This window comes from Peromyscus californicus, unplaced genomic scaffold (genome assembly GCF_007827085.1).
Source record: "Peromyscus californicus insignis strain IS unplaced genomic scaffold, ASM782708v3 Scaffold_6__1_contigs__length_162567912, whole genome shotgun sequence".
NCBI classification, from domain to species: domain Eukaryota; kingdom Metazoa; phylum Chordata; class Mammalia; order Rodentia; family Cricetidae; genus Peromyscus; species Peromyscus californicus.
Window position 1 is genome coordinate 27,369,926 of NW_026294584.1, and position 9,845 is coordinate 27,379,770.

Below are 9,845 nucleotides of genomic sequence, written 5' to 3' on the forward strand. Positions count from 1 at the left end.
GAGGGCTAGAAAGAATTCTGAGAAGTTGCTTCTGCTGCTTATTCACGTTGGTGTCCCTCATTCTTGCTTCCAGGTTATGAAGCATCATGCCACCATCAATATCAGTGTTGTTCATCCTTCTTCTAAGAAACCTTCAAAGACATTGTCATACTCTAAATATCTTTATTTCTCATACAGGACAGAAGAGCATTATCACATGTCATTTTGTACATTATCTTACAGCATGTGCTTACAGTTTTATCTTCACTGGACAAGTATTTCCAATACTGTTGAAATACAGAGCCATACTACAATATAGTTTTAGTCCCAAATGCATAATAGTAGTCAAGTAATCACAAACAAGTACTTGAGTATATGCTTTGGATCAAGAAACTTACGCCTCTTTGTAGAATAAAAGCAGAGATAAAGTCAGATAGTATGTTAATTCTATTACTAAAAGTTGTAAAAAGTTTAGTTAATACAATTTTATTGACATTTACAAAAGAAAAAACTCATTAAATTGAATTTCAGGAAAGAATACAGAAATTTTTACTCTTGTTCTTCAGTTTATCAATTAGGACAAAATTGAAAGTAATGTACTGCCACCTAGTAGTGAGTAATCACATTACAGGAAATACGAGTTGAAATGTGAAGACGCCAGCCACAAGAGATCTTTGTCAAAGTAGTTTTGTATTCTATCAAAAGTATGAAAAAGAGGAATGAATGCTAAAGTCGTAGAAAAATTTGGAATAAATATTAGTAATTCATTTATCTCTTCAAATACAATACAAATTATAGCATTTATAAAATAGGAGTATATTCGAATATAAGCTAGATCATGTTATAAAAAAAATTCCTGATCCTTCATTAAAGATGTTGTATTAGATTTATGCCCATGTTTTTATTTTAAAACATCTTTTGGGGAAATATTATGAAATAATTACTTATGAAATTATATGACACATTAAACAACAAGTAGAATGGTGAAAGTGAGCTGGAAGATGAGTGGGAAACAATGTTGTGAGACAAGATTGGCCATAGTTTGTACTATTTCAAGTTATATGACAGTTTCCTGGAGATTCATTATATAATTTTACTTCTGTGTGGTTTTGAAAAATTTTAATCTCACCAAGACATGTGTTTTAGTTCAGTTCTCTAAATATATATATATATATATATATATATATATATATATATATAGATAGATAGATAGATAGATAGATGATAGATAGATAGATAGGCAGGCAGACAGATAGACAGATAGATATTGAACTTTAATAATGATGCCAAATCACACCTCATATGCTGAGAACAGGGTACTTGGAGTAGTCTCAGAATAGCAGTCTCCTTCTATGGCTACAGTAATTGATGGTAGTTACTCAGTCCACAGGGCAGGGTGCCTTGTCGTCTGAGTCTGGCAGTCCTAAAAGCCCTGAAAGGTCCAGAAGAGTTGTGAGGAAGGTCCCTACCAGAATGAATGCTTAGAAACACTGGTTCTTCTATCAACGGAGTCAGCTGCCGCAGCAGCAGCAATGGGGCAGCTCAGCTGGATCCTTCACTCTTTTCATTGTTTCCTTTGCTACTGGAGCAGGTTTGGGTTTGGGTTTGGCATGTTCTAATTTGATGCACTGTTTGTCATTGTCTGTGCGAATATCTCAAAGTCTTCCTCTATAGTGTTCTTTAGTAGTTTCAGAGCACCTACAAGATGAAGCCAGGTGTTGTTTCAAGCTTCTGCAATGTGTGTGTGTGTGTGTGTGTGTGTGTGTGTGTGTGTGTGTGTGTGTGTGTGTGTTGGAGAAGCAGAGACAGACAGATCCCCCTGCTTGCTGACCAGACAGCCTAGACAAAGCACTAGATCTAGGTTCAGTGGGAGATCCTCTCTCAAGATGATAAGGTAGAGAGTGGTAGAGAAGACAGCCTATACTCCCATGTCTCCACAGATGCACACATAGAGAGCTCATCCTCACATATATGCATGCACATGCTTCTCATACACACACATCTATGAATAATCATAAAATTGTTGCCTAATCCCAATAAAAATACTTCAAAAATTTTTGAAAAGTATCCCTGTTTCAAAAACTTGAGACAAGAGAAAAACCTTGATTTTCTTCTTTGAATGACTCCCACAGACAGATATGGTTAACAATTTATCATGATTTATCACTAGATTCAGGAGATTAAACATATCCCATATCACCCACTGATGACTATATTTTGATGTTTATTAGTATTCATGAAAGCAGAACCATGTTCTAATGATGTAAGTAGACCTCCACAGTGCCCAGCAGCCACTACCTCTCCTAAAGTGCAAACATTTCTGAAGCCTTGGGTCCAACGTTTTCAAACTTTTTCATGGGAGTGTTTTAAGGGCTTGTTCTGTTAAAGGTAGTTTAGCAGTGATCTGAGGGCTAACAGCTAATTTAACATTCAGATATGGATGTAGATGAAAGTATGACAATTTTTGCCACTAGGTGGCAGGATTTTGCCGTAGTCTTGAGACTCAGCCATGTTGGGAAGTAGAGAAAGCAATTTAATTAAAAAGAATTAAATTTGCTATAGAAAATGACTCTATACCACTACATACCAGTTCAATTGAGTTTGGGTTTGGGTATGTAAATATGAAATTACATTTGATGGAATAGTTGAAGTAGGTTCCCAATAAAACAGTTCAAGGGTATTCAAATTTCAAAAAAATAGTTTCAAACATTAAAAAAATACTATTTAAATTAGTTTGTATTCTATATCATGAATATATTTATATTCTGTATATTTCATGCTTTTTGTATATTTCGTCTTTATTGAAATTTAAATTATCAGAGTATTTAGCACAGCAAAATTCACTAAAATTTCACATTTTACTCTTTAAAGACACATTGCAAACCTCCGTAAGACTCCTGTCCTTTGACCATGATATACCTTTCTACAAGTATTTTCACCCTTCACCGGTCAGAATTTGGTATTTGGTTAACCATTGTCTTTATATATTTATATTTCAAGAAAGAAAACTCAGTCTTGGAGGAAGAACTATCTCAACAGTATTCATTTCTGACAACATAGTTGTTGTTGAATCTACTTTCTGTTTGAGGGAATCTTACTTTGAACCTTTAGTCTCCCTTGACGGATTGATTTAAATGTTGTGTTGAGAGAGATCCTTGCTTCTCATCCAATGAAAGCCAATGCTAACACATTATCTGTAGTTCGAATCAGGAAATAAAGTTACATAAGTTTTCTTAGGCTTTCCTTTGACCAAGGAATTGTAGCACTTCCATTTCTGTCTAGTTTCTCCAAAGAAAGTGTTGAGTTCTCCCTAAACAACCTCTATTGCTCCTTATCCGTTGATTCTGTCACTATTCCCCTTTTCCTTAGATCTTTTGAGTGTCATAAAAAAAAAAAAAAAAACCCTGTTGAAATCAGAATTCAACTCTAGCCTCAGCAGGTTTGGGTCAGGCTCTCTGGTTAATAATTAATTCCATGCCTTAGATAAAGGTCAGTCAGATACTGTTTCTCTTCCTGAGTCCCTTTGTGGTCCAAACTCCCTAGTATCATTTGCTACCTAGAGCATATGCTAGGCCTCTTAACCTCCTTGCTATGTGAGTATTTCTTCCCGTGCAGACCTTGTCTTCCTTTCATAAAAAATTCACAGGATGAAAGTACATTTTGTAATAGAACAGAGCTTAGGTACGTGTTAACCCTCGTATCACCCAGCAGCCCTTTCCTATGTGAAGAGCAGGTTAGATGAGAGTGTTCATCTCAAGCTGGGGCTTTTAGCAAGTAAGTAAAGCTCTCCCTTACTGAAGAAGTGTTGGACAGTTATTTTTTATATTTTTTACATTTTGCAGAGAAAACACTCTGCAAAATACTGAGAATATGAAGGTGTATGAGATGAGTAAGATCTGTACCTTCGTGGAGATAACGGCTAGAGTGAAGTAGAGATGACAGTACAGGAGTTCAGGTGGGAGGTTCTCAAGGTATCATGGGAATCCAGAGAATGGTAGGCTAATCAACACCTGGGTAATCAAGGAAGATATATAAATTACTGGTGCTGTGTAATAACATACCTTGGGAGTGATTTCACCACCTAGTTATGCTCAAATACCTTGTGGGTCAGGGATTTGGAAAGGGCGCATTGAGGTCAGTTCTCTGATGCAGTGTCTGGGATCTCTGCCAGGAACACTCAAAAGGCTGGAAAATGGAGTTGTGGGAGGTGTCCCAACTCACATGTCTGGCACCTTGGCAGAGACTATCAGCTGCAGCACCTACACATGGCCTCTACATGTGACCTGAGCTTCTACACAACATGAAAATCCCATCCATAGGCAGCTGAGGATTCCAAAAAGCATGTACAGTGAAGAGATATTGCAGCCATCTTTGGAAAACTCAATACGTTGCAGAGTGTTTTCTGAATTATCTGGACCTAAAGGATGTGTGAAAGTTAGCTGTGCAAAATGTTAATGTGTTGTGGAATATGTGGAATTAAAGAATGTATATAATTTAACTGTATGAGATGGAAGTGTCCCAGGCAGAAGGAATAGATGGGTCCATGCCTGGAGTCAATAGATGAATTTCAGTGAACAACTAAATGGAGCTCAGAATCTCTGAGGCTAAGAGTATGAGTAGGAATTTGTAAGTGATGAGCCTAGACAGGAAGGTGGTAATGGTTTCTAGGCAGCAGCTCCTTCAGGGCAGGAGGAATAATCATGAGTCTTTAAGGAAGACATACAAGCTAAGACCTGTGCTGCACTAAAAATAATCATTTTAGATGGACTTTGAAAATGGAAGAGTGCCAAGAGGAAACAGAAGACCAGCAAGCAGAAGATTGAAAGCCTGTTTAGAGGTTTCTTATGATTAATTTCAAGTTTCTTATGATTAATTTCAAGGGTGGGGACGGGTCACCCTGAGGTTTGATAATTAGCAAGAAGGACTTAAAGCAATCACTGACAGGTATTCCATTCAATTAATTCTTAAGGTTTATTGCAATGAAATGACACAGATCAGTGGTTCCCAACCTGTGTGGTTGGGACCCCTTTGGGGATCAAATGGCCCTTTTATAAGGGTTGCATATCAGATATCCTACATTTCAGATATTTACATTACAATTCACATCAGTAGCAAAATTACAGTTATGGAGTAGCAATAAAATAATTTTATGGTCGGGGGGTCACCACGACATGAGGAACTGTATTAAAGGGGCTTAGGAAGGTTGAGAACCACCGACATGGGTGAGAGCAAGCCGGGAGAAGAAAGTTAGGAATCAGAGTCCAGGTGAGCTCCAAGAAATGCCTTCCAGTTGTGCTTTTACAATGTGATCATGGACAGTGGTAAATGGGTATGGCATATGACAATGCCCATAGATGCTGCCAAACAGGAAAGCCCTAGAACCCTTGGAGTCCATGGTTTTCACTGGAGCCTGATCCTGCACATGCAGTTGATTATCTTCACAGCTGTCTTAGTTGCCAGCCTCTCTGGAGACTGGACTGACACACATGACCAATTGCTCTGCCATACATCACATTATAGAACATCTTCTGTGGTCCAGATCTCCAGGGTACAGACACTTACCAGGGTGGATGGTCATTACAAGGAACTAGAGTTTAGCTCCCATAATCACAAAGCCAAGTCTCCATCTCTCTGGAGAGAGGGCAGTTCTACTCTGTGTAACTAGGAGAGGGTTACTGAACAAAGAGTAAAACTCAATTTGGTGGTGATTGAGTCTGATTGATTGAGAGCAGAGGTGCTGTTGGTAAGAAATGAAGCCAAGAAAATACCTGGATGGCAAGATGATGGAAGGGAGGAAGAAATGGGAGTGCTAACTCAGGTTTAGAGCTTGAGGTGATAGGTCTACATCCTAAATGTTAACTCACCCCATAATGGTAGTGGTGGCCAAAGTAGCCCACCTGTGTCAGTGGAAGGACGTGAACCAGTGGCAGAGATAGAAAGAATAGCTGATGTGCAGAACCTGGAGGGAGAAAGGAGTAGAGTTCCCAAGAATAGTTTTTTTTCCTTGTCTGCCCTACTCTGGGATTAGGAAATTACCTTGAAGAGGCCTCCTCTCACGACCAGACATTTTTGAGGAACCACTCTTCACAGCACCTCTAATAACATGCCACCGCATTGGAGGCATTCTATCATCCTGAAGGATAGGTTTTATTTACCATATAAATGTGAGTTTTTTTTAGTCAATGAAACCAATTAACATGGTTGAGATTTATTTCACGCAGCATGGTAGTTTTGCACAATTTTAGTTCATAATCTCTCCCATCTCAATAGTATCTGCCACACAACTCAAAACTTTATCTATGACATACAGACATTGGGTTAGTTTCTTACAGGAACTTGGTGATGTTCAGTTCCTTAGCAGACCCATGTACCTTTGCTTAGCGTTACCTATTACTTAACTTTAGCCTCCATTTACCTTTTCCCTTGTAAAAGTGCTTTGGGGAATTAACAGAGCTAAGATGCCTCCCTTGGGTTTGTTTCTGCACTTTATACTTCTAGGGAGTGAAATTTCCCAAGACCCTAGCTCTGCCTCTACAGAGTGATTGAGATGCCATTGTTAGGCTGGTCTCCTGATAATGGTGGCATAACTGTAAGGCAAGCAAGATCCAAAGCCAGGGATAGAAATGGGATGCCACAGTGCTATAGGCAGATATTACCAGAGTTGGGGGAAAAAATTACGCCAACTTTCCAAAGTGATAACATAATGGTACCCCCATAATGGTGGGCTCCAGCTTGGTGCATCATTTGCCCAGAACTAGTGGTCACCCTGTTACACTAGTCTGTTTTTCATAAATCTATAGGCAACTGGTCACTTTTGACATTGATGCTGTGCTCTGTAAGGAGCTGCTATCTGCCCTCCACCCTCTCCCAGTTGCCTAAATGGAAATTTCATTACTGGGCCTTATGAATTTCTGTTACTGACTGAACATGTGCCACAAGCCTTTATTAGAACACACACTCACATGTATGTGGCCTGAAGTATGACGGTAAAGCTTCCAATTATATATCTAAATATCTATTTGCCTCCACTTATATAACAAGGTCCCTGACAGCATTTTTATTTTATTAATTAATTAGTTAACCTATTTATGTATCTATTTATTGTTTTGAGAACCCAATAGCCATAGCCTTAGTGAGTTGGGCTCCAAGGAACCAGATCTGTAATCTGAGTCAGTGACGGCGCTCCTCATAGAGTGTATCATATAAGTCAAGCAGAGTGCCTTCACTCTGCCCAAAAGAGTGGGGGAACTCCTTGTCTGACTTGGAAGAACCAAACTACCTCTTGGTGTATAAGATCTTGGCAAGGGGAGAAGAGGTTGACTGGCATAAGAAACCATAGAGTGACATCCACCTCTTCTGAGGATCTGGACTTTTATTTTGTTAGGCTTACTCAAAACGTTGAATCTTTACCAAGTGGTCCTCACTAAATCAAGGCCTGGAACACTTTGGGGCTCATGAGGTTCAGTAACTGAGTAAAACCCAGAGAGAGGCTACTGCTCTTTGTCTTTATCTTTCCTTTCTAAATTTATTTATTTTTATTTTTTTACACTATACTTTGAATATATTATTTCTCCTCCCCTAGCTCCTCCCAGATCCTCCTCACCTACCTCCCCACTTAAATTCACGTTCTTTCTCCTTCACTTTCTGAAAAGCTCCACAAAAAGCCAAACAAACAAACAAAAAGACAAACAAAACAAAGGGTGGAGTCTATTTTGTATTGAGCAGCTGCTCTGGGGCATAGGACTTGCCCTGGAGTATGGTTGATATGCGTAGTGACATTCCACTGAAGAAAACTGGTTTTCCCTTTCCTAACAGCTATCAATTAAAAATGGCTTCTTTGTTAGAGATGGAACGTTATGTCCATTTTCCCTTCTCAGTGCTTGGACTTCTTTTTTTTTTTTGGTTTAAAGCTGTGTAGCTCTTGTGTATGCTTTCACGGTCTCTTTAAATTCATATGTGTACCCATCCTGTAGTGTCCGGAAGACACTGTTTCTTTCAAATCATTCATGTCCTCTCCTCTAGCTTGTACAATCTTTCCATCCCCTCTTTTCGGTTGATGCTTGAGCCTTGAATGGAGGGGGAGGGGACTGATAAAGACGTTCCATTTGGGGCTGAACACTCCAAAAACTCCCATTCTCTGCGCATTGTCCAGCTATGGGTCTCTTAGCTAATTGCCATTTACTGCAAGAAGAAGATACTCTGATGAGGGTTGAGTGATGCTTTGCTCTGTGGGCATAGCAATATTTCTTTAGGAGTCATTTTATTGCTGTGTGGAATAATAGTAGTCGATTTTCCCCAGAGCCTATGACCTATTTAGTCTCAGGTTCTTGGCCAGTCCAGCATTGTCAGGTATGGGTTCTGTCTCATGAAGAGGGCCCTAACTCCAATAGTTTTTAAAAAGTAGGTAGTTATTCCTATGACATCTCTGCCACTACTGTGCCAGTGTGACTTGAAGGCAGGCTCTCGTTCATATAAGTAGCTTCTGAGAAAACTGGGAACCGTCAGGGATGAAGCCAGTTGATGGCGGAAAGGCCACACAGGGCCAGGGAAGGGTAGAGTACCAGGATTCCTGTGGATCTAACGTATCTGCCTTATCAGGGGGGACCATGCTATAGATTCCCTTGAACCTAGGTATCCACAGAGCATCTTTTATAGACACAGGCTGGAGACAATGTGGGGCCACTCAGCACAGTTCTTTGTGGGGTTCTTGCTCCTAGCTGAAGGTCTAGAAAGCTGAGATAGATTCAATCACTGCCTTCTCAACATTTTCAATGTACTCCATTGCTTCAGAATCAGATTACTGGTTTCATGACTTCTAGTCAGTCCTAGCAGGCAAAGCAAAAATATGATAGACTGCGTATCTTCAACAGCTGAAATTTATTTCTTCCCAGTTACAGACCCCGTACTGACAAGATTACGGTGTCAGCCTGGAACAGGGTGAGGGCCCTTTCACTGGCTTGTAGATGGCAACCTTCTCAGTGTGTATTTACACAGAAGTGGGGCTGAGGGCAGAACAGGCTCTCTCAAGCCTCCTCTTAAAATGGCATTAGTCTCATCACTGAGGCCCAGCCTCATAGCCTTACCTAACCCAATTTTCCACCAAAGGCAGAAAATTCAAATAGTGTCACAATGGGTGTAGACTTTTGGTATATGAGTTTTAGGAGACATAATTGAACTTATCACATTTGGGCTACTCAGAAACCCCCCACCCAAACTCAGTCGCCCTAGAAAGGTGAAAGTTCATTTGTTCTTATGTTGACAGGGCCACCTTCCCCAGGAGACTGATGAGTCCTAACCTGTGGGTTTTTCTCTTTTGAAATATATTACATATGTGTGTGCATGCATGTGCGTGAGTATGTATGTACTTCAAATATACATATCTTGACTTGACACTTCTAAGTTGTCTAGACTTTTCTTGTAGCATATGTCCACAAGATCTTAGGTATTTTTCTTGGCGAAGAGCCTCTGGGAACTATGAGAAGATAATAAGCCTACTTCAGCCCCTGCAGTTCTCCCTTCACATTTTCAAGGAGGGAATGAGTTTTCCGGGCTTTCTGATGCCTCTGTTGAGGTGAAGTTAGAGAGGCAGCCACGCTGAAGAGGCCACCAGAGTACACAGAGAACGGCGGCTGCCACCCACGGCCTGTTTAGCACTGCCAGCCACCCACTCTGATGGGTCAGGACTCCTCTGCAGAGCGTCGGTGCTGAACAAAATATTAAACAAGCAGTAACGCAGAACAGATGTGGCCCATTAACCGTCAATACAGCCACACAGGTGCAAATGAGCTTGTGGATGCAAGTGCTAGAACGCCTACGTACATTTAAAGCGAGAAGTTTTCCGAAACCGAGGAGCTCAGAGTGTGCGG